At 51.3% G+C, this 21,807-nt stretch overlaps 1 protein-coding gene across 1 annotated transcript in view; it reads left to right on the forward strand.

The window, feature by feature from the left end:
- LOC119457436 (uncharacterized) overlaps positions 1-21,807 on the forward strand; it is a 742,184-nt gene that overhangs the window by 593,989 nt on the left and 126,388 nt on the right. The gene's annotated exons all lie outside the window — the stretch shown is intronic.

Below are 21,807 nucleotides of genomic sequence, written 5' to 3' on the forward strand. Positions count from 1 at the left end.
ACTCACAAACTCTATGAGATTGCTATTTTCCACAGCGATATCTGTTATGGGCTCACTCCGTTGCTTATTTTGATATCCCGCCTTTGTTAAATTCTCCGCTTTCGTCGCTGGAACCCCTAAATAATTTCCGAGAAAATTACACACGAAGACAAATTGTCATAGTGCCGCGAGTATTCTAACTTACGACTAACTGATTGGCAGCCCAGGTTGTACCTCTCGGCCGCCCTACAGCAGCGGAGAATACTGATCCCGTAGCTCGCGCCAGCAGCTGTCAGATTGGCTAACGCCCGCTCAACATCTGTATACTGATGGCGGCCGCGCTTCCTTCGTGTTCTAGCACGAAACCTTCCCAGTTTTGGAGGTGGTCCTAAATTCTACACGTAATGACAGCGATAGAGCCTGTCTACATCGTCGTCATTCGTTTTCTTCTTCTAGCGCTCGGCTTCTTCGCATGTTTACTGGATGCCGCTGACATCGTCTTATTTTCTTCTATGCATAGCGTAAGGCCTATTAATGGTGTAGCCAAAATATGTATTTGTGAAAAGCCTAACGGATCCAGCAGTAAGAAGCTGCTTTAGTAGGGACCAGTGGCTCAATCCGGAGTGGATCGAGGAATAAAAGCCGAGTCTCCGCCACCTGGTGGTGCCACTTTGTGGGGATGCGCGACTCTCACGCGTCCCCTGATGTTGTATCGGGAAGCGTTGCGCGTACAAACGGACAAACACAGGAAAAAGGCGTGAACGGATAGAGCGCAATCTTTCAACTCTGGCGTGAACGGATAGAGCGCAATCCGTTCACGCCTTTTTCCTGTGTTTGTCCGTTTGTACGCGCAACGCTTCCCGATACAGCTATGCACCAACTCGCCCAGCAAGAAGTTCTTCTAAACCCCCTGATGTTGTTTTCCCCGCATGGCTCCCGTAACCCGGCTTCGCCGCGTAGCTTTACGGCGGCGGAGTTGCAGCGTATTACGAGAAATGGCGCTAGTGTTGCACTGCTAACGCCACTTGACGGCGGGGGGTTGGCGGGCGCAAAAGGGAGAACGCGGTTCCTCTTCGGGTTGGGGTCGGAAAGCGATGCGGACGTCCCGCGCGTGCGCCGATCCACGCTTCGCGAGACCGTCTCGCGTGGCTAGGAGGAGGGCACCGGTATGGACGAACACGGATCATTCGAACGCGCCACCGTTCGCGTGACCGTACACGTGAACGACTAGGCGATGGTGTCATAGCATGGGGCGAACATATTCGCTCGCTATCCGGTCGTGGTGATTCGGACTTCCTTGATTTGGCGCGGGCCCATGTGAATGTTCTATTCACGCTAGCGTGAATGGCTAGCGTGTATTAGTGTATGAAAGGTGCAGTAAATGCCCTCTTGATTGTTAGCACTACTGTGTTGTCGTTCCTTTGTCCCAAGAGCACGTGTGAGACCCCACAACTTCCACAAACGAATGCTTCTATTAACGCGACACAGGCCCCGTGTTGCGGAAAATCCGGCGTCGGCGGCGTTGTTCGTTAAAGAAAAATCATCCCGAACCACGCAGGCCCTCCGCGCGGCGCATAGGCCTTACTGAACTTATTGAATTTCTGAAAGTACAATGCGTCAGAAAATTCGTAAAGTACGACTTACGCACAACCTACAGACATGATAGCGTCGGATTGCAATTTGAATATACGAGGAAACGTATTTCTGTTGCGCGAAAACTAAAACGCAAACCCCTTTTCCAGCTGTCGTTTGGGGTCTGTCTTAGTGCGATCGGCACGCCCCGCTCGGTTCCTTGCAACAACATCCAGATGGCGCTCACCTGGATCCCACCGTGCGGGGGGAAAGAAAGAGAGAACCAGAAGCTCGCCTTCGTGCATAGCGTTCGCCGTCCGCGTTTGCAGGTAAACATTACGGTCGTTCTTGAAAGCGTTCTGCGATGAGTACAGAGTCGAGTGCTTATAGCTTCGTGCGCGCTGTGTTGTCGCCGCTTAGTTTGCGTTGAAGCGAGAGTTTCGCTCGTTGAAGCGAAACGCGACCGTTTTGACAGTGTGTGTCCGCGGTCATCGATTGAGATGTGTTTGTTTGCCTGTTCACGTGTGACACCATGCTTGTTAATTTAGTTAGCGAATGTTTACGATTTTATTCGGACGCTAAAACTACTATTCTTACTTCATATAGCTGTCTAATAATTTGCTATCGTACTTGATGCTTCGCTTTTCGGGCGAAACTGCGCCTTTTTTAACCCCTGTTGTCATAGCATATACGATCACAGGTGCGTCACTTGAGCATGCGCAATGCACACCTGTGGCATTTAAAAAAACCAAGTTCTTTTTCCGTCAACGTTACGAAGCCACACAGACACATTTTTCTTTTTCTTCGCATATAATATTCGCCTCGATAATGACATCACACGCCTGCAATGATGAATCAACTCGCCCAATTGACTAACTTTATTTCTAATACATTGGGCTCTTTCGTCACTCTTACCACAAATCCCTGCGTTACTGTATCGCTCATAGCAGTGACTTATGTGCGAGTCTCGTCTGCTTTACCTTTGCATCCGCAACAAAATTCAACAAATGGTGGTCAGTCACTATGGGGAACTCGCGGCCGTGCAAATACGGCCGGAACTTCTGAATGGCGAATACAACTGCTAGGCACTCCAGTTCGGTGACGGTGTGGTTCTTCTCCGCTTTGGTAAGTGTCCGAGTAGCATAAGCGACGACATGCTGCCGACCGTTGCAGATCTGAATGAGCACAGCACCAACACCACTAGCAGTTCTATGCAGTTCAGTGAAGGCAGCGGGATCGAAGTGCATCAGGACCGGTCCGGAAGTCAGTAAAAACTTCAGTTGCTAAAACGCAGCCCCACAGGAATCCGTCCACACGTATGGCGTGTCCTTGTGAAGAAGGGACGTGAGAGGAGAAGCAAGTTGTGCGAAATTCTTGATAAATCGGCGGAAATGTGAGCAAGGGCCCAAGAAACTTCGGAGGTCTTTCACCATCTTTGGTTGCTGAAAGTTACGAACCACCGCAATCTTTTGTGGATCTGGTCGTATTTTCTTGTTGTCGACCAGAAAACCTAGTACAAGAGCGTCACGCTCACCGAAGTGACACTTTTTGGAATTTAAAATAAGGCCAGCTCGCCGTATGCAGTCAAGCACGATCGATAAGCGGTGATTATGCTCTTGAAACGTCGTGCCATAAATAATCACGTCCTCTAGATAGCACATACAAATTTCCCATTTGAGTCCGCGTAGCACTGTATCCATAAACCTCTCGAATGTCGCCGGAGCGTTGCACAAGCCGAAAGGCAGAACGTTGCACTCAAAGAGGCCGTCGGGTGTTACGAAGGCTGTCTTCTCCTTGTCCAAAGGGTGCATAGGAATTTGCCAGTATCCTGACTGCAAGTCAACGCAAGAAAAATATGACGCAGAGTGCAGACAGTCGACGGCGTTATCTATACGTGGCAGTGGGTACACGTCTTTTTTTTTGTGTGTGTGTGTGTGTGTGACGGCGTTGAGACGGCGGTAGTCCACGCAAGACCGGCACGAGTTGTCCTTCTTTCTGACGAGAATCACCGGATACGCACGGACTGCATGATTCTTGTATGACTCCTTTCCGCAACATTTCTTGCACCTGCTCGGCGATGATTTTCCTCTCAGAAGGCGAAACGCGGTAAGGCTTCTGGCGAATTGGCGACGCTTTTCCGGTATTGATTCGATGTTGCGTACGAGCCGGCGGCAGCGTATTGGTGGATTTTTGGTCTTGCGCAAAATCAAACACTGAAGCGTAACTTGCCAGCACCTCTTGAAGGAGACGCCGCTCAGCAGAAGGCGGCGACTTGTTGATCATGCGCTCAAAGTCAAGGGACTAACCAGGGTAGGAATTAAGCCCGTTTCACATGGTGCGATTTTGTCTGCGAATTCGCAGCTGCGGAAAATAGGCCGCCGGACCCTTCGTGCGTGCGTTTTTTTTTTTTTTTTTCGATGTTCGACGTGCTGAACTTATCTGCGAAAAACGCAGATGCGGTGGTAGCCACTGTAGCGGTGGAAACAGACGACCAATAGGAGGCGGCTCGCTCATACGTCATCGCCAGTCAGAATGCTTAAAGAGTATGCGAAAAACGCAGCTGCCGTAGATCCATGTGAAACGGGATTGCGAATTTCGCATCTGCGGAAATCGCAGCTGCGAAAAACGCACTGCAAAATCGCACCATGTGAAACGGGCTTCAGATGGGATTTCGCTCCGGCAGATGACAGTTCCACGGTTTGGACAGTCATCGTAGTTTCTTCGTCAAAGCTTGCCAGCTTAAGTCCTGCCGGCAGAGATATCGGTTGTGTTCAGACATTTACTGTCCACAAGTGGGTAAAGCCGTCGACGGCGAGCACGAGGCAACGACGCACTATCACATTTTTCTTGAGCGCGTTGTTGAAATTAGGCTCGACTAAACCATAGCAGGATCCCTTACGAGGGCGAGAAGAGTGTGCCGGTACGAACATTGCTGTCCGTGGGGGCACACAAACATCTTGCGACACCGAGAAAGCGTCCGAGGTATCATTAATGAATTCGGTCACGGGAGTACGCACGGCGCCGCGCAGAGAAATGGCGCCACTACCACAATCCAAAGTCGCCCCACATTCACGCAAGAAATCAATACCTAAGATAACGTCATGGGTAGCGCGTGCGAGCACAGTAAGTTAAGTCCTAAACTTTTGACTACCTATGGATCGTGATCGATATACAACAAACACCAATTGGGCGCAACAGTTCTCCACCAACACCGCGAAAGGTAGCGTTCCGGTCTCAAGCAAACAATACTTTTTGGCCAAGACGATTGTTGAAAGCCAGACTCATTATCGAGACTGCAGCCCCGGTATGAACTAATGCTACCGTACTCACATTGTCTACATAAACACACAATTTGTTGTTTAACATCACTGCTCAAGGGGGTCTTGATGAAGGTGAATGTACTGCGGCATCGCCCCCATCGGTCGCACCAGCTAGTTTCCCAGCGGCGGCGGTGACCGAGAGCGACGACGCGGTGACGGGGATCGCCGTTGTCGCGTCGGTGGCGGTGTAAGGCTGCGGTCGGACATCGGGGAGTCAGCTCGTGTCGCGCGTTCCTGTTGCCGTCGTTGAAAGGAACTGGGGAATGACCACGGCTCGACTGTGGACGTAGCAGGGCTGTAGGCATTAAATGGCGGAGATCGCTGCTGGCGGTGAGGGCAGTACCTAGCGATGTGTCCAGGCAGACCACAGTGGTAGCAAGTGCGGGAGTCGCGGTTTGTAGTCCCCGAAGAGAACGGGCTGGCTGGTTGGCTGTAGACGGGAGAAGGAGCCCGAGTAGGAAATCTTTGGGGCGGAAGTGGCCTACGTCCCTGATTTCCGAGAGGGCGCATGTTCCTGCTTTCAAACCGCTCGGTATAGGTCACACGAGGTTCCGGATAGCTCTTGCGAGACCAAGATGTCTGCGGTGCATGAGAGCGCTAGTCAAAGGCGCATTGATGACACTCATGAGCTGGGTCGGCAACTCGAAGCAGAGCAAGCTCTTCTTTGACTACTTGCCGTATTACCCAGGAGATGTCATCATCAGATGGGACTGTCAAACTTGCAACGGTGGTGACATTGTCTAAACGCCCACATTTTGGTAAAATTCTCCGCATTTTAAGGGCTTCAAACGTCCGACAGTGCTGCCTTAGGTCGGAAGGGGCTCTGAGGTCTTCTTTCGTTATCAGAAAATTATAAACATCTTCTGCGATTCCTTTCAGGAGACGCCCCACTTTATCCTCATCAGACATTGTCGCACTCACTATTCCGCATAATTTTAAAACAGCCTCAATGTAAGTTGTGCATGTCTCGCCAGGCAATTGAGCCCTGCGTGAAAGCGACTGCTCAGCTTTCTTCTTTTTAGACATCGAGTCACCAAAACACTTCTTAAATTCGTCGACGAAATCGTCCCAGGTTGTCAAAACGCTCTCATGGTTATCAAACCAGAGAAGTGCGTTCCCGGCAAGAAAGAATACCACGTTCTCAAGCTGATTCGTAGTACTCCAGCGGTTGTGGCGACTCACTCTTTGGTAGTGCTTCACCCAGTCTTCCACGTCTTCATCCGGCTTCCCCGAAAATGTGCTTGGATATCGCTCCGCTGTCCCGTAGCCAGCCTGGCCTGTGCGATGGTCTTGGGGCTCACCGCCAATGGCGCCTTCTCTCGAATCTTCTATGTCCGCTGCCTGTGGTGGCAAGCCAGCTAAGCGTCGGCTCCGTCGCGAAGTCGGTAGAGCTGCGCGGTCGTTCCGGGCAACGTACCCAGTACCTCCACCAAATTGTTACGAAGGTGTGGGTTTATTTACAGGTGATGCTAGATGAGAGCACATGAAGGGAGCAGCTGAAGGCGAAAACCAGTCCGGTACGATCAACCGCCCAGTTCAAGCGCGCGCTCCACACCACCTCTTTGTCTTCTTCCAACCTCCGCGCGTTGCCGCTATATATATATATATATATATATATATATATATATATATATATATATATATATATATATATATATATATATATAGCATCAGCCTGTATTTTATGTCCACTGCAGGACGAAGGCCTCTCCCTGCGATCTCCAATTACCCCTGTCTTGCGCTAGCGTATTCCAACTTGCGCCTGCAAATTTCCTAACTTCATCATTCCATCTGGTTTTCTGCCGACCTCGACTGCGCTTCCCTTCTCTTGGTATCCATTCTGTAACCCTAATGGTCCACCGGTTATCCATCCTACGCATTACATGGCCTGCCCAGCTCCATTTCTTCCGCTAAATGTCAGCTAGAATATCGGCTATCCCCGTTTGTTCTCTGATCCACACCGCTCTCTTCCTGTCTCTTAACGTTAGTCCTAAGATTTTTCGTTCCATCGCTCTTTGTGCAGTCCTTAACTTGTTCTCGAGCTTCTTTGTTAACCTCCAAGTTTCTACCCCATACGTTAGCACCGGTAGAATGCAATGATTGCACACTTTTCTTTTTCAACGACAGTGGTAAGCTCCCAGTCAAGATTTGGCAATGCCTGCCGTATGCACTCCAACCCAATTTTATCCTTCAGTGAATTTCTTTCTCGTGATCAGGGTCCCCTGTAATTCACCTAGATAAACGTACTCCTTTACATACTCTAGAGGCTGAATGGCGATCCTGAATTCTTGTTCCCTTGCCAGGCTATTGAACATCATCTTTGTCTTCTGCATATTCATCTTCAACCCAATTCTTACACTTTCTCGATTAAAGTCCTCAATCATTTGCTGTAATTCGTCTGCATTGTTGCTGAATAGGTCAATGTCATCTGCAAACCGAAGGTTGCTGAGATATTCGCCGTTGATCCTCACTCCTAAGCCTTCCCAGTCTAAGAGCTTGAATACTTCTTCTAAGCATGCAGTGAATAGCATTGGAGAGATTGTGTCTCCTTGCCTGACCCCTTTCTTGATAGGTAACTTTCTACTTTTCTTGTGGAGAAGCAGGGTAGCTGTGGAATCCTTGTAGATGTTTGCTAAGATATTCACGTATGCCTCCTGTACTCCTTGATTAAGCAATGCCTCTTTGACTGCTGGTATCTCGACTGAATCAAATGCCTTTTCATAATCTATGAAGGCCATATACAGAGGTTGATTGTACTCCCCAGATTTCTCGATTACCTGATTGATGACATGGATATGATCCATCGTAGAATATCCCTTCCTGAAGCCAGCCTGTTCTCTTGGTTGGCTGAAGTGAAGTGTTGCCCTGATTCTATTGGAAATTATCTTGGTGAATATTTTATACAATACTGAAAGCAAGCTAATGGGTCTATAATTCTTCAATTCTTTAACGTCTCCCTTCTTATGGATTAGTATAATGTTGGCGTTCTTCCAGCTCTCTGGTACACTTGAAGTTGTGAGGCATTGCGTATAAAGGGCCGCAAGCTTTTCAAGCATGATATCTCCTCCATCTTTGATTAAATCTACTGTTATTCCATCTTCTCCAGCAGCTTTTCCCCTGGTCATGTCTTTCAAGGCCCTTCTAACTTCATCGCTAGCTATAGACGTTTTCACGAGGGCGCTTCCGACGGTCTGGCGTGGAGAGTATGTGTCAGTGTTGCCTGTTCGGTCTGGACTGTGAGCTTGTCTTGCGCTTGCATTGCGGAGTGGTAGCTTTCCTTCGATGTTTCCGTTTATTTTTGTCACGAATCACTTACGCTCGTAAATAATGGCATATATACTCATCAAAAGGCTACAGGCCAGCACTGTGCAGTTTATGGGTGCACAAACAACCAGCGGAAAATAACGATTTTGGGGAGTAAGTGTGTTCACAACACAGCACTCCGCGAGACCACTGCCGATGTGATATGTTCACGTTTCGCCGGTTTCCTGCATCACCTATGGACTTGGAATTTCAGTCTAATGTGAACCAATGCACACATCAGTAAAATAACGCATTTTGGTAAACCTTTTTCACATTTCCCAATAGGTTGCGAGAATTGTCAGCTCTTCGATGCAATATTTTCTCGTATGTAGTGGCAGAGGCTACATTTGCTATTCTTTCAAACACGACTTCATTCCAGTGCCTAATACGGGGGCCACACGGCGCACTTTTGATCGTGATCGAGGCCGATCTGGGTCGAATTTCTTGGTCGCGATTGGCTTCTTTGCTCAATCTGCGGAAGGGAGCCAATCGCGGTCGAACATTCTGATCCAGATCGGTCTCGATCGCTATCATAATGGCCGTGTGACACCGGTATATATAACACAAATTGAAGCACTCTGCGAGAGGACTAGTCGGTAAATACACTTCGCAACGATCTGGAAAAATCGTGCCCTATGGAAGATGTATGCAGACCTTGTGTCCACCAAAACATTGTCTCTGCGTTCACACGCACCCTGCGCGGCCCTGCCCATAAAGTTAATAACTTCAACAGTGTGGTGCTGCATCGAGCTCACCCATCTTTGAGCGTTGTCTATGTGCTTGGGCAGCAAAAGAATGCAAAAACGACCGTGTCAACCTCATCAGCGCGGCCTAGCGCCAGTGCTAGAGTTCGGGAACCGTAATGCGCTAACTGTGCATGGCGTAGAAACGCGCTAAATGAGCCCGCGCCAGCTAGAACGTAAAAAATGGTATTCGCATGGGTACGCGCGGGCAATAGCATCATACTTTCAAGAATAACAGTAACAAAAAAAAAAATTATTCGCACAGTCGATCAAGTGAAATACTTACGTGCGTGCAGTGACCGCTTCGCTGACCACTAAGCGCTTTTCACTCACGGTCAGTAGTGGTTTACAGTCATACGCATATGTATTTATTCGACAATTGTCAAGACTCGACATTACTTTATTATGAACATTGCACAGAAACTAGAGAAAGAGCAGAGATGGCCCTAACGCTGCAATATTATCTTATTCCGCTTCAGAGATAGCGCACATGAACAATTCTTTCCTACGCGATATCTTCAATACAAACTTCGCGCACGATCTACGTTAAGGTTCACCGTGAGCGAAGCTTGTTCCAAATTCAGACATTCGAAAGAAAAGCCATTCCAGGTAAACAAACGTAAAAAATAGGTAAACAAATATACCTTTATAACAAGTCATGTTATAATACCTATTGGGATTGACAGTATGTATAAATAAATAACTACTAAATACTAAATATAGAAATCTAGCACCTGGGCTGTATCAGTTGCCCTGGCATATCTGTGATCACTGTCGCGCGTCGGTTCGCTGCAGGTACCGCGCTGCTCGATCTCCACGCTTATGCTTTGACATTTGGTTATAAGCACACTGCACCGCACCAGATCCAATAAATTTTGCATTATTGAGCTGCTCAGTTGCGTTGGAAGCGTATGGAGTAACCACCGCATATCTACCAACCACTGACACGCGTCGTCGGGCCGCCGGCGCCTGGTTCTAAGCATTGCCCGACAGCTACGTACGCGCCTGCTTTCGCTAAATGAGGCAACCCTCAACCGCGAAACCTAATGGTGATCAGATTCAATCAATGATACGGTCACATGTGTCCAGACATAACAATGAAATATACCGCTCATTAGCACGCCAGGTCTCGACGAAGCAGACGCGGCTACCGCCGCTACCGACGACGAAACACCACATCCACTGGCTGGGCTTGCTGTTGCCACGGCACACCACACTGAGCGCTCACGCGAGCACGTGAAACACGTAACAAGTCAAGCCGCACAAGACAAGCGAAATGGAAGAAAACAATCGAAATAATGCGCGGCGAAGATCACACAACCGAAGTGCGGCCGGCCTGCTCTCGCAAGGCGCACAGTCCAAAATGGGGACATAACATGTTCTGACGCGAGACGTTGCCCGCGTCGGCAAATGGCGCTGCTCAAACATCGGTTTGTGAAAAGGTCTATAGAAGCAGCCTCTGTATCCGGTTCATCATTATTTCGAATGAAAGTAGCTTGGCTGTCTTGGGCATTGTACAGGTCAGTGTAGAATTCTTCCGCTGCTTTTACTATGTCATCGAAATTGCTGATGATATTACCTAGCTTATCTTTCAGTGCATACATCTTGCCTTGTCCTATGCCAAGCTTTCTTCTTACTGATTTAATGCTGCGTCCATGTTTTACGGCTTCCTCAATCTTTCCCACGTTATAATTTCGAATATCCCTTACTTTATTCTTGTTGATCAGTTTTGACAGTTCAGCGAATTCTATCGGATCTCTTGAGTTGGACATTTTCATGTTTTGTCGTTACTTTATTAGGTCCTTTGTTTCTTGGGAGAGCTTACCTACTGGTTGCCTTGGTGCCTTGCCTCCTACTTCAATTGCTGCTTCTGAGATCAACCTAGTTACGGTTTCATTCATGACCTCTATGTTGTCTTTATCTTCATTTTCTAAAGCTGCATATTTGTTTGCGAGCACCAGCCTGAATTGGTCTGCTTTTACCCTTACTGCCTCTAGGTTAGCCTGTTTTCTCTTGACTAATTTCACTCTTTCTTTCTTCAAATTGAGAGAAATCCTAGACCTCACTAAGCTATGGTCACTTCACTTTACCTTACCTAACACTTCTACATCCTGCACTATGCTTGGATCGACAGAGAGTATGAAATCTATTTCATTCCTTGTTTCTCCATTAGGGCTTTTCCAGGTCCACTTCCTGTTGCTGCGTTTCCTGAAGAAGGTATTCATTATTCGGAGCCTATTCCTTTCCGCGAATTCTACTAACATCTCTCCTCTTTCATTCCTAGAATCGATGCCGTAGTTGCCAATTGCTGCTTGCTCACCAACCTGCTTTTTCCCCACTTTTGCATTGAAGTCGCCCATGACTACAGTATACTGAGTTTGCACCTTTCTCATTGCTAATTCAACATCTTCATAAAACTGTTCTATTTCTTCATAATCGTGACTAGAGGTTGTGGCGTAGGCTTGTACTACCTTCATTTTGTACCTCCTATTCAGCTTTATTACGACGACTGCTACCCTCTCATTAATGCTGTAGAATTCATCAATGTTGCCCGCTATGTTGTTATGGACTAGAAATCCTACTCCGGATTCTCTCTTATCTGGAAGACCCCTGTAGCAGAGGTGTATATATATATATATATATATATATATATATATATATATATATATATATATATATTGATACGCAAAAGCCGCCACAGTGTGGTGGCTGCACTGAGGAGAAGGAAGACGACGTGTGCCCGCTTGACATAGCGTCGCCATTTTGGCCTTCGTTAGCTTTTCTGTAAATAAATTGTACATCGTATTTAGCATCAGCTACACGTAACGTTATTTTGCGGGGGCGGACGTTCCCCATACCCGTCATGGAGCTTCGCAGCGGTCGCAACGGCGCCACTGCAACTTCGGTTCCTGCTGCTGGCACTTCATCTACCCCACGTCTCCGCCTGCAGCCCCGACCTGCGTCACTGTTTCCCCCCCTCGGGACCCTGGTGTTTTCACCGGAGTCGGCAGTCCTGATGTCGACGACTGGCTCCGCTTATACTAACGTGTCAGCACCAATCACTGGCGGGATCCGACTGTTATGATTGCCAACGTTCTTTTCTACTTCGACGGCGGTGGTGGTGAAAAACATTTATTTGTCTAATAGAGAGAGTTTGAGGGTCGCAGAGTGCCCCGCTACATGATCGGCGTCCCTAGTCCGGGACAACGCATGACGAGGCCCCGTCTTGCGCCCGTTTCACCAGAGCCCATTGCGAGTCCAGCGAAGAGCAGTTGAGGAGGGCAGTCTCCCATGCCTCTCGGGAAGAGGTAGGGGAAGGGGGGAGGTGGGGATTTTTAGTACATACCCACACCATGTGGAAGATATCACGGGTCTCCTAACAGTGCGGTCACCGCCCATCCGTGTTGGGATCTAAATGTTTGATGATTGCAGGAGAGAGTAGAGTACCTGTCTGCAGGCGCCTTAAAGTTCGCTCCTCCGCCTTAATCAGCCCCTTTGCAGGAGTCGGGAAAAGGCGGTGGTTATCGCTATATAGAGAACCGCAGCAGCGGTAGGTTTGCCTTCGAGCTAGAAGAGCTAGGGTGAGGAGCCCGGTGATCCAGGGCTCGCTTAGTTGCTTTGCGGATAATGGCGTCTATTCGCTCGTCTTCTTGCTTAGTAGTGCGAAGGTATGTGCCCTACCTATTCGCCTACTCTCTTGAGTTTCGCAATAGTGGAGTCCGGTCCGAATCTGTGGTGAATGAACAGGCTCAGAATCCGGAGATCATTCATATCTCTGATAGGACCTCCCAACAGAGAGATGCGTATTGCTGATTTATTCTTTGGGTTCGCTCTGACATGCAGAAGCTCTGATTTGGCTCGAGCACATTGGAGCCCACAGTCAATGGCATACGCCTCGGCTATAGAAGCGGTCAGCTGAAGGCGGTCCTCCATTTCCCCAAGGCTCCCCTCAGCGGTTCAGATTGTAATGTCATCTGCATATTACGCGTGTTGAATGCCTTCCACCCGGGCCAATTGGCTTGGGAGGCGCATCATAGCTATGTTCAACAGGAGTGGTGATAACACCGCTCCCTGAGGGGTACCCCGTGTTCCCATCGTGTAACGGCCATATTCCTTGTCCTCGATCCGAAGAAGGGCCTGGCGCTTAGAGAGGAAATATCTTACATATGCGTAGGTCTTAGCGCCGCAATCGGTGGAATTCGTGTTGGCCAGGATGCTACCATGTTTAATATTGTCTAAAGCCCCTTTCAGATCAAGGGCGACGACGGCTTTGTCATTGTGTTGCATAGTTGTGGGTCGTATTACGTCCCTGTGCAGCTGGAGGAGGAAGTCCTGTGCAGACATGTGCGGGCAAAACCCGAACATGGTAGCTGCAATGAAGCCCCTGCCCTCCAAGTATGGAGAGAGGCGATCCAGTACCACTACAAGCCGTACGACTTCCCATTTGCCTCCTTAATTATTCAAGAGCTTAAAACTTTGAAAATTAAAAATCTTATGGAATACCGTCTGGCAATAGCCTATAAAAAGGAACACAAAAGCAACGTAAGCCTTATACAGTCAAAAGCCCAACTCAACAAGCGTAAAGCAATGTAGACAACCAGATTTTCGGAATACTGGTACACACCTCACTCACGTACCCATTACGGCAAGCAAATGCTATGTTCAAGACTGCCTAGGCTACTCAACAAACTGTTGAGTAATGAAATTGATGTACTGTCGTGTTCACCAGTTGATCTTTTTAACTTTTTTTTCACTCCTCTATATGATTCAGTTGTGTCTCTGTGTTTAAATTATGTCTGATTCAGTTATGATTCAAATATGTCTTTCTTTATTGACTAGATGATCAATGTTTTTGTATTTATATAATCGCAATTTTTTTATATAGTAATTACGAAATATGTTTACTCCACCCTGCTGTTCGGTTGTTTCTGCGTTCTTGGGACCAGTCAAGCTGCCATGAGCAGCCTTTTTCCCACTTTCCCACCACAACACTGCATTGTACATGTTTTGTGGAAAAATAAACATTCATTAATTCATTCATTGTCTCCGTAAGCTTCTCCGCACACGAAGTCAGTGATATGGACCTCAGATTGTCCGTATTCACGGCCTTACCTGTTTTGGGGATGAACGTTAGAAGTGACGTTTTCCATTCGGGAGGGAGTGGATGCCCGCCCCAGATTTGGTTCATGTATTCTAACAAATGGATGTAGGCTGAGTCCGGGACAGTTTCACTGTTATGCGGTCCCGTCCCGGAGCCGTACCCCGGCGCATTTTAGCCAAGGCAGCCTTAAGGTCATGCAACTCAAAAGGGGCATCGAGTTGTTGATTAAGCTTGCCAGAGTACGTGTACTCGGGCCCGCTCGGGTCCTCCGTACGACAGAGATATCTATCGCACAGGGTGTCCGCAAGCCGCGCCGTTGTACCTTGGTACCCCTCCAGAGCCCGCCGGAGCTGCTTTTTCGCCTCCCCTCTCGTTTGAGAGGGCTCGATGAGACTGCGAAAGAGACGCCATGTCTCCCTGGAGCTCATCTTTTGAGCTGCGGCGTCGCAGCCTGCTATCCAATTTGAATCTGAGAACTGGGCAGCATTCGATGCAGCCTTCTCTGTGATTTGGGCTATTCGGGCGCGTAATTTGCGATTGGTTTTCTGCTTTTTCCACCGTTTAGTCAAGCTTCGGCGCGCCTCCCACAAATGCAGGAGGTAAGTGTCCACTGCGGGGATCTCTTCGGTGGTTTGTAGTGTAGTGACGTGTTGTTTCTGAATGTTGTCTACATGTTTAGCCCATTCCGCATAGCCGCCAGAAAAGAGTACGGGAGGGATAGTCTGATTTCGCAATTGGTGCCAATCGGTCAGCTTAGCTTGACCCCATTTTTACGCGCTGCTTTTGCCAGGAGTGTAACCCGCAGAAGGCAGGGATCGCTGCCTAGAGAATCGCCCAAGTTCTTCCAGGCGGCGTCCCCAGCATTTTTTACGAGAGATAGGTCCGGACACATGTCACGGGTTACCGAGTTTCCCACTCGGGTGGGGTCCGTGAGCAACATGAGGCGAAGGGTGGAGATGAGCTCCGCCAGCTTACGCCCTCTGGCCTTCTCGAAGTAATAGCTCCAGTGAAGGCTGGGAGCATTGAAGTCTCCAACGATCACTAGTGGCTCTTTATCTGCCAATTTGATCGCGCGAAGGAAGATTTCACTTAACGTTGCGCGCGGTTTATGCGGGGGGCAGTATATGTTGAGGATATGTATTGACGGGTCGCGGCGTCTGAGATGCAGTACCCGGGCCATTGTGTATTCTTGCTCGGTGCTCAAGTCTAAGTCGACCTGAACCGCGGTGTAAGCCTGTAGCGCCCACCAACGTCGCAACGCAGGGTCGTTAAGGTCGGCGCTCTCAGCTGGCGCCTTGGTACCATCTGTGAACGACGAGAATAAAGTTGGGCGGCGCGTGCCACCGGCGCAAGGCCGGCACGCGCAGGCCGTTCTAAAAGTCTGCTGAGCTGGTCCTCTTGGTCGGGCGCTCTGCGGCGACCCCTCGGTTTCTTACATTGGTGACTTCGGACGTGATCCTCAGAGTATCAACAAGGACCAATTCAGCATCGCCTGCTACCGAGCCCTGCCCGCGGCCATGGACCAGCCGGAAGAAGAGTGGCGCCCACCGACGCTCGACGACCCTTGGCGTTTGCAACTGTGGCCCTACCGTCCGCACAGCCCTATCGTGAGGTTCGCGCAGGTAGACGCACAGCTATACGTAAATAGCGTGTTGTCGCAGCTCTGGCGGTACCTATTCCTCAAGTTAGAAATTTCCACCGACGTCTTCTCTCGTCTTGACCTTCCGCCACCAGACCAGAACATGTACGAGGGCCTCAAGACCACCTTCTTTCAACACTTTGGCGTACCAGTTCCCTATCAATTACGCAGCATGACACAGTTTCCTTCAACGGCTGACGCTTCTGAAGGAATGGCTCAAACTACGTCATCCTCTTCGCCATCGGTGCCGGGTGAACGCTGCGCCACTGCTCGCGAATCGGAGACAACACGACAACTGCGCCTTCTGCGTCTCCGTTCGTTCCCCGACGACGAACAACCTACCGCCACACTGCCCGCACCATCAACTACACAACTGGTGAGCCCGCTAGTCCTCAGCAGCGACCACCTTGCATCCACGCCTGTGCATACCAAAGAGTCGGCATGCACTCCACCCGAGTTACATGGCGTCTACAGTCCAAGGAGGAGGAGGAAAAAACTTTATTAAATAGGTAAAAGGTTTAACGGCAGGTCTGGGTGGGGCCCTCAGTCCAGGGCTCCACTGGCTCTAGCGGCTCGCTGAGCTTGGTCCAGGAGGGCCAGTTGGCTCTCCCGGTCCTCGCTTGCGAACAGTGCCTCCCACTGCCGTACGAAGTCTGTCATCCTTAGAAGGGGTGAGTTGACATCTCCCGGCCTAGCCATACAGTCCCACGTTATGTGAGCCAGCGTGGGTTTTGCTGCACACCACGGGCAGGTGTCTGTGTAATGCGCCGGGTGCATCTTGCATAGGAGATTTAGGTTCTACAGTCCAAGTCGTGGAGATGATACATCCGCGAGCCGTGCCTTGACGGGTGACGAGACGCCGGCGCGCGCAGGCCGTTCTAAAAGTCTGCTGAGCTGGTCCTCTTGGCAGGCGCTCCGCGGCGACCCCTAGGTTTCTTACAAGCCTTATTCACCAGGATGCAAGTCGAGGGGTCCCCCTGGAAGGTGCTGTAGCCTGAGAATTTAGCGTCCATGACAGGCTCCTGCAGGGCAAGGAGCGTCGCATGTCAACTAGGGACTGCAGGTAGAGCTGGAGGTGCGACCGCTTTTTCCAAGCTCTAAAACCCCTGCAGTTCCATTGGATGATCTCGAATTTTTCTAGATTTTAAGCGTTCCTGTTCAGTTGGCTAGACATCTTGTATTTATTTTACGTGGTGGGGGACCGGCTCGGGCCGGGAACCGGCGCAGTCCCAGTCAGATGCTGCACCGGCCCACCGAGAGCCTGCCCTGAACGGCTTTCCTCCGCTGCCTGGCGGGAGGTCTTGCGTTTGAGCAGCGGGGAGTCGCAACGAGTGGCATCTTTAATTTGGGTGCTGACCCAGGGCTGCATGGCATTAAGGACCGAGTCAGAGACCTGAGCCACAATTTCGGGAAGGGTTTGCGTTAAGGCCGCCGTGAACATGTCCAGGAAGGATTCGCGGACTGCCGACATGATTTCATTCGAGAGGGCTGCGACTCGCTCCTCCAGTTGCTCGGTTGTGCGCTCCAGGGCCTCGAGGTGGCCGATGTGACCGGCAGTGGAAACTGATCGAACTACCGTGTCCGCGGTCTGCCGCGAGACGCTAGTGAGGCAGGATTTTACGGATGATCCGTCATCCCCGTCCTCTAGCTCGGCTTTCTGTATTGTATTGTCTCGGATGGCCCGGCCTGCATGGCCTCTAATTCATGAATTTTGCGCGCTAGAATTTGGTTTTGGCGCCTGAGCTCCTCTACCTGATGCTGTAGGGCGGTTTCGGTAGGGGAGAGTCTGGAGACTGCCCCCCTCCAACTCCTCACCTGTGGTTCGACGGGTGCCAAGGGCGGGAAGTCCTTGGCCTTGAGGAACGGGGGCCTCACCTGGGTCCCGGACTTGACATTTGTAGGTGACCCAGTTTGGGCCTTGTTAGGTTCTGGTTTGGAATCTGGCGCTTTCTTGGGGCCTCCCTTGGGCCTAGGAACCTGTTTGGGCCCCGTCGCTGTCTTTGGCTTGGATCCGGGTGGGGAGCCCGGCTTGATAAGTTTCCGGAACCGCCCGGAACAGCCGGGAGCTGGGGTTGGTTGGCCGCCTCCGCAGAGGAGACAGCTCGGAGCACATTGGTGTTCTGCGGGACCGTCAGCAGTGGCATCAGGGACGTGGACCCCGCAGCTTCCGCAGCACCCGACCTGCGGTCGGGGGCAGGCATCGGCCCGATGGCCCACTGTGCCATAGAGGGGGCATGCAGGCACTGTCTTATTATACAGGCGAACAGGGAGCCGCTCGTAGCTGTATAACACCGTTCGTGGCATTTTGGTCCCCGCGAAGGTGAGCACCACAATAGGGGTTCCCCCCAGCTTCCGCACAGACACTACATTTGGTTCCGCACTGAGTTTGCGTTTCACGCTTTCGGACGTTTCGTCCTGAGAGACGGTCACGACGCCCCGACAGAACTCACCGGAGAGTTTGTGGTGTCCCCGAAATGGCAGCTGGCGGCCCCCAACCGGCAGCATAATATCCCGAGTAGCTTCTCTGCACCGTCCACTGATTTCAGCGCGCACACTAGCACGTTTTGGTCCCAGAAGGGTCATACCACAAGTCCCACACTTGCGTCGTCCCCGATGATGCTGCGGTTTGCAGCGCCGGCTTGTCCAGGACCAAAAGTTGCCTTGAGGTCGATGGCCTCTCGTGGTTTCAGCACCACGATGATGTCGTCTTTTTCGATGCGCGGCGTGTTCTGCGGCCGCCACTTGAGTTGCTTGGCGCGCACCCGCCCTGCGCATGCTCAGAGCGAGCCGCCGTCTGTTGCTGGGCGGCACCCCCGCAGGCATCCCTCGAGGCCGCTCCCCTGTTGTTCCTTCCGCGCCAGACGCGGATCATATCCTGTAGGTACTCTTCCTCGGTTGGTAGAGGTGTCTCGGTTTGAGCCTTATGCATGCTTACCACCCGTAGGGACTCCGGGTCGTATCCGGTGACTTGATTTGCAGCCGCCATAGCCGGGGGATCCCCGAGCGGGGCCAGCGCGGGCCTTTCCGCCGTTAGGCTCAGCTCCGCGGCGGCGTGGCGAAAGCTTCAAATGGCCGAAAAAAAAAAAGACGGCCGAAAAATGGCCAAAAGTTGGTCCACCCTCACAAACGTGGTGTCTACGGGTGCCGCAGAGGTTCCTGGAGACGATGGTAAAATGCTTGCAGGGGCAAGAGTTAACTTGCCGCAAATAATGGCGATCTTTCACGGTGCCGACGTGGTTTGCGACCGCTCCCGTCGCTCCCCGCCGCCGACCTCTCAACTCGACGGAGCTCCACGGACATGGTTCAAGACTAGCGAAGAGGAGATCTCGAGGTGGGATCTCTTCAAAGAGAATCTCCGCGACCTTTTTGGCAATCCGTTCGGTCGCCAACTCAATGCTAAGAAGGCCCTTGCCACACGTGTACAGCCGTCGTCCTACGTGTCGTACATTCTCGACGTCTTGGCCGTTTGTGCCAAGGCTGGCCCGAACATGTCGGAGGACGATAAGGTTTATCACGTCCGCAAAGGCATTGCTGACGACGCCTTCTATTTGCTGGTGTTTACAAACGTCACCAGCATCGATATGATCCTCAAGGAGTGCCGCCGTCTCGAGCATGCTAAAAGCCGCCAGGTATCCCAGCACATCACGCGACTTTTCAACGCAGCCGCTATGTCATCCTGTGACGACCTCTTCCACCAGCCTTCGCGATGTGACAACTTAACCGGCATCATTCGTCGTGAGGTCGAAGCAGCACAACCGGCGGCCCCTTCATTCCCGTCAACTGATCATTCTCCGGCAACGATCTCCTAGATCCAGGCCGTCGTCCGTCAAGAGTTGTCAAACGTCGGCCTGCACTCCGTTCGTTCCGTGCGCTCGGAACCTATTTTTCTACGCACGTTCCCACCCGCTCTTCTTACTCATCTTATGGACAGCGCAACCCATCCGAATGGCACACCCTGGCCGACAAATTGATCTGTTTTAACTGCCGACGCATTGGACATATCGCTCGCCACTGCCGCAGCTGCTGGACTTCTCCCACGCGCTATTCTTCTGATTACCACTCTCGTCCCTCTAGCGCGTCCTTTTCCTTCGCTCCTTCTATGCCCGACACATCATCTGACCCTGCGACACATATGACACAACCCCGCTACTCCCGCTCGCCTCCTACCTCCCGCCGTCGATCTCGTTCGCCCCCGTCACGCCGTGCTATACTCGCAGCACCCACAAACGGAAAACTAGACAGTGCAGCTTCTGGAGGTGAAGCTGCACTGACGACATTGGCACGAAATCCTCGCTTCACTTCACCCACGAACAAGAATCTTTCGGACGTTCTCGTCGACAATGTTCCTGTGATTGACACCGGGGCGCATGTGTACATTATGAGTGCTGCTCTTCGCCGTCGGCTCAAGAAAGTTCTGACGCCTGCCCCGAACCGAGCTGTACGAGTCGCCGACGGAGGGACTGTCGCTATTATTGCGATAGCAATTATATGGACACTCCAAAGCGGATTTCTGCCGTCGTCGCCGTCGCCGTGAGGTTCCGTATGACGTCAACGGCGATGAAATCGTCGCCGTGCTCCGGACGCTGTATGCGCGAGTGAAAGGGCGCGAGGGACGCGCGCTTTCACGGGGAGCGAACGCACGTCGGAGAGCAAACGCGTGTTCTGCGCCGTGCTCCTTGAAGGGCTGCAGAATTGAGCGTCTCTTTCCTCCTTTACAATCGCCATATATAGAGAGCAAACGCGACATTTTCCGTCGCGCGAAAGGCCGTGGGGGTACGGGAGGGAAGGGAGGCGACGTTTAGCTGCGGCACCAAATGCGTATTTATATAAAAAAAAGTCGCAATTTCGCCCGAAAGGCGAAGCATCAATTGCGATAGCAAATTTGTAGAGAGCTATTCGGAGTAGGGATAGTAGTTTTATCGGCTGCATAAACTTGGACACATTCGCTTACAAACTGAATTAAAAAGCGCGGTGTCGTCGCGCACAAGCAAACATGAATAGATCACACTATAGCCCCCCCCCCCTCTTCCCCTCCCTCCCGCGCTGCCTTCCCGCTTTCTTGCTTTCGCGGGGGAGATTGAGTGACAACTTCCCCTTACGCCCGGTTGCAAGATACGCCTTTGGTGCCGGAGCACAGCGTCGCCCCGCCCCCCTCCCTCCCATACCCCCATGCGTATTTATATAAAAAAGTCGCTATTTCGCCCGAAAGGCGAAGCATCAATTGCGATAGCAAATTAGTAGAGAGCCATTCGGAGCAGGGATAGTAGTTTTATCTTCTGCATAAACTTGGACACATTGGCTTACTAACTGAATTAACAATCGTGGTGTCTGCGCGCACAAGCAAATATGAATAGATCACACTGAATGACCGCAGCCAACAACTGTCAAAACGCTGGCAGCAAGCGCAGGTTCGCGCGGTCTATCGCTTCAACGGAAACTGAGCGGCGAATGCACAGGGCATAGAAAGGTCAGAGCCGTGTGGAGATAAAAGACAGTGCGGACGACCGGCATCTCCGGGCAAAGCGCAAAGGAAAAGCTGCCCCCCCCCCCCCCTTCTTCCCGCTTTGTTGCTTTCGCGTGGAAGTTTGAGTGGCAAGATACGTCTTTGGTGCCGGAGCACAGCGCCGCCCCGCCTCCCTCCCTCCCTCCCACACCCCCATGGTCTTTTGCGCGACGGTAACGTTTGCTTTCCGCCGAGCGTTCGCTCTCCGTGATAGCGCGTGGGGGGGGGGGGGGCGGGGGTTCGCCCTCCGTGATAGCGCGCGTCCCCCGCGCGCTTTCGCTCGCGCATACGGCTTGCGCAAACTGAATTAACATTAGCATACGGCTTACGCTCGCGCAAACTGAATTAACAAGCGTGGTGTCATCGCGCACAAGCAAACATGAATAGATCACACTATAGCCCCCCCTCCTCCCCTCCCTCCCGCGCTGCCTTCCCGCTTTCTTGCTTTCGCGGGGGAGATTGAGTGACAACTTCCCCTTACGCCCGGTTGCAAGATACGCCTTTGGTGCCGGAGCACAGCGTCGCCCCGCCCCCCTCCCTCCCATACCCCCAAGGACTTTCGCGCGACGGTCGCGTTTGCTTTCCGCCGTGCGTTCGCTGTCCGTGATAGCGTGCGTCCCCCGCGCGTTTTCGCTCGCGCATACGGC

This window comes from Dermacentor silvarum, chromosome 7, assembly GCF_013339745.2.
Source record: "Dermacentor silvarum isolate Dsil-2018 chromosome 7, BIME_Dsil_1.4, whole genome shotgun sequence".
Taxonomy (NCBI): domain Eukaryota; kingdom Metazoa; phylum Arthropoda; class Arachnida; order Ixodida; family Ixodidae; genus Dermacentor; species Dermacentor silvarum.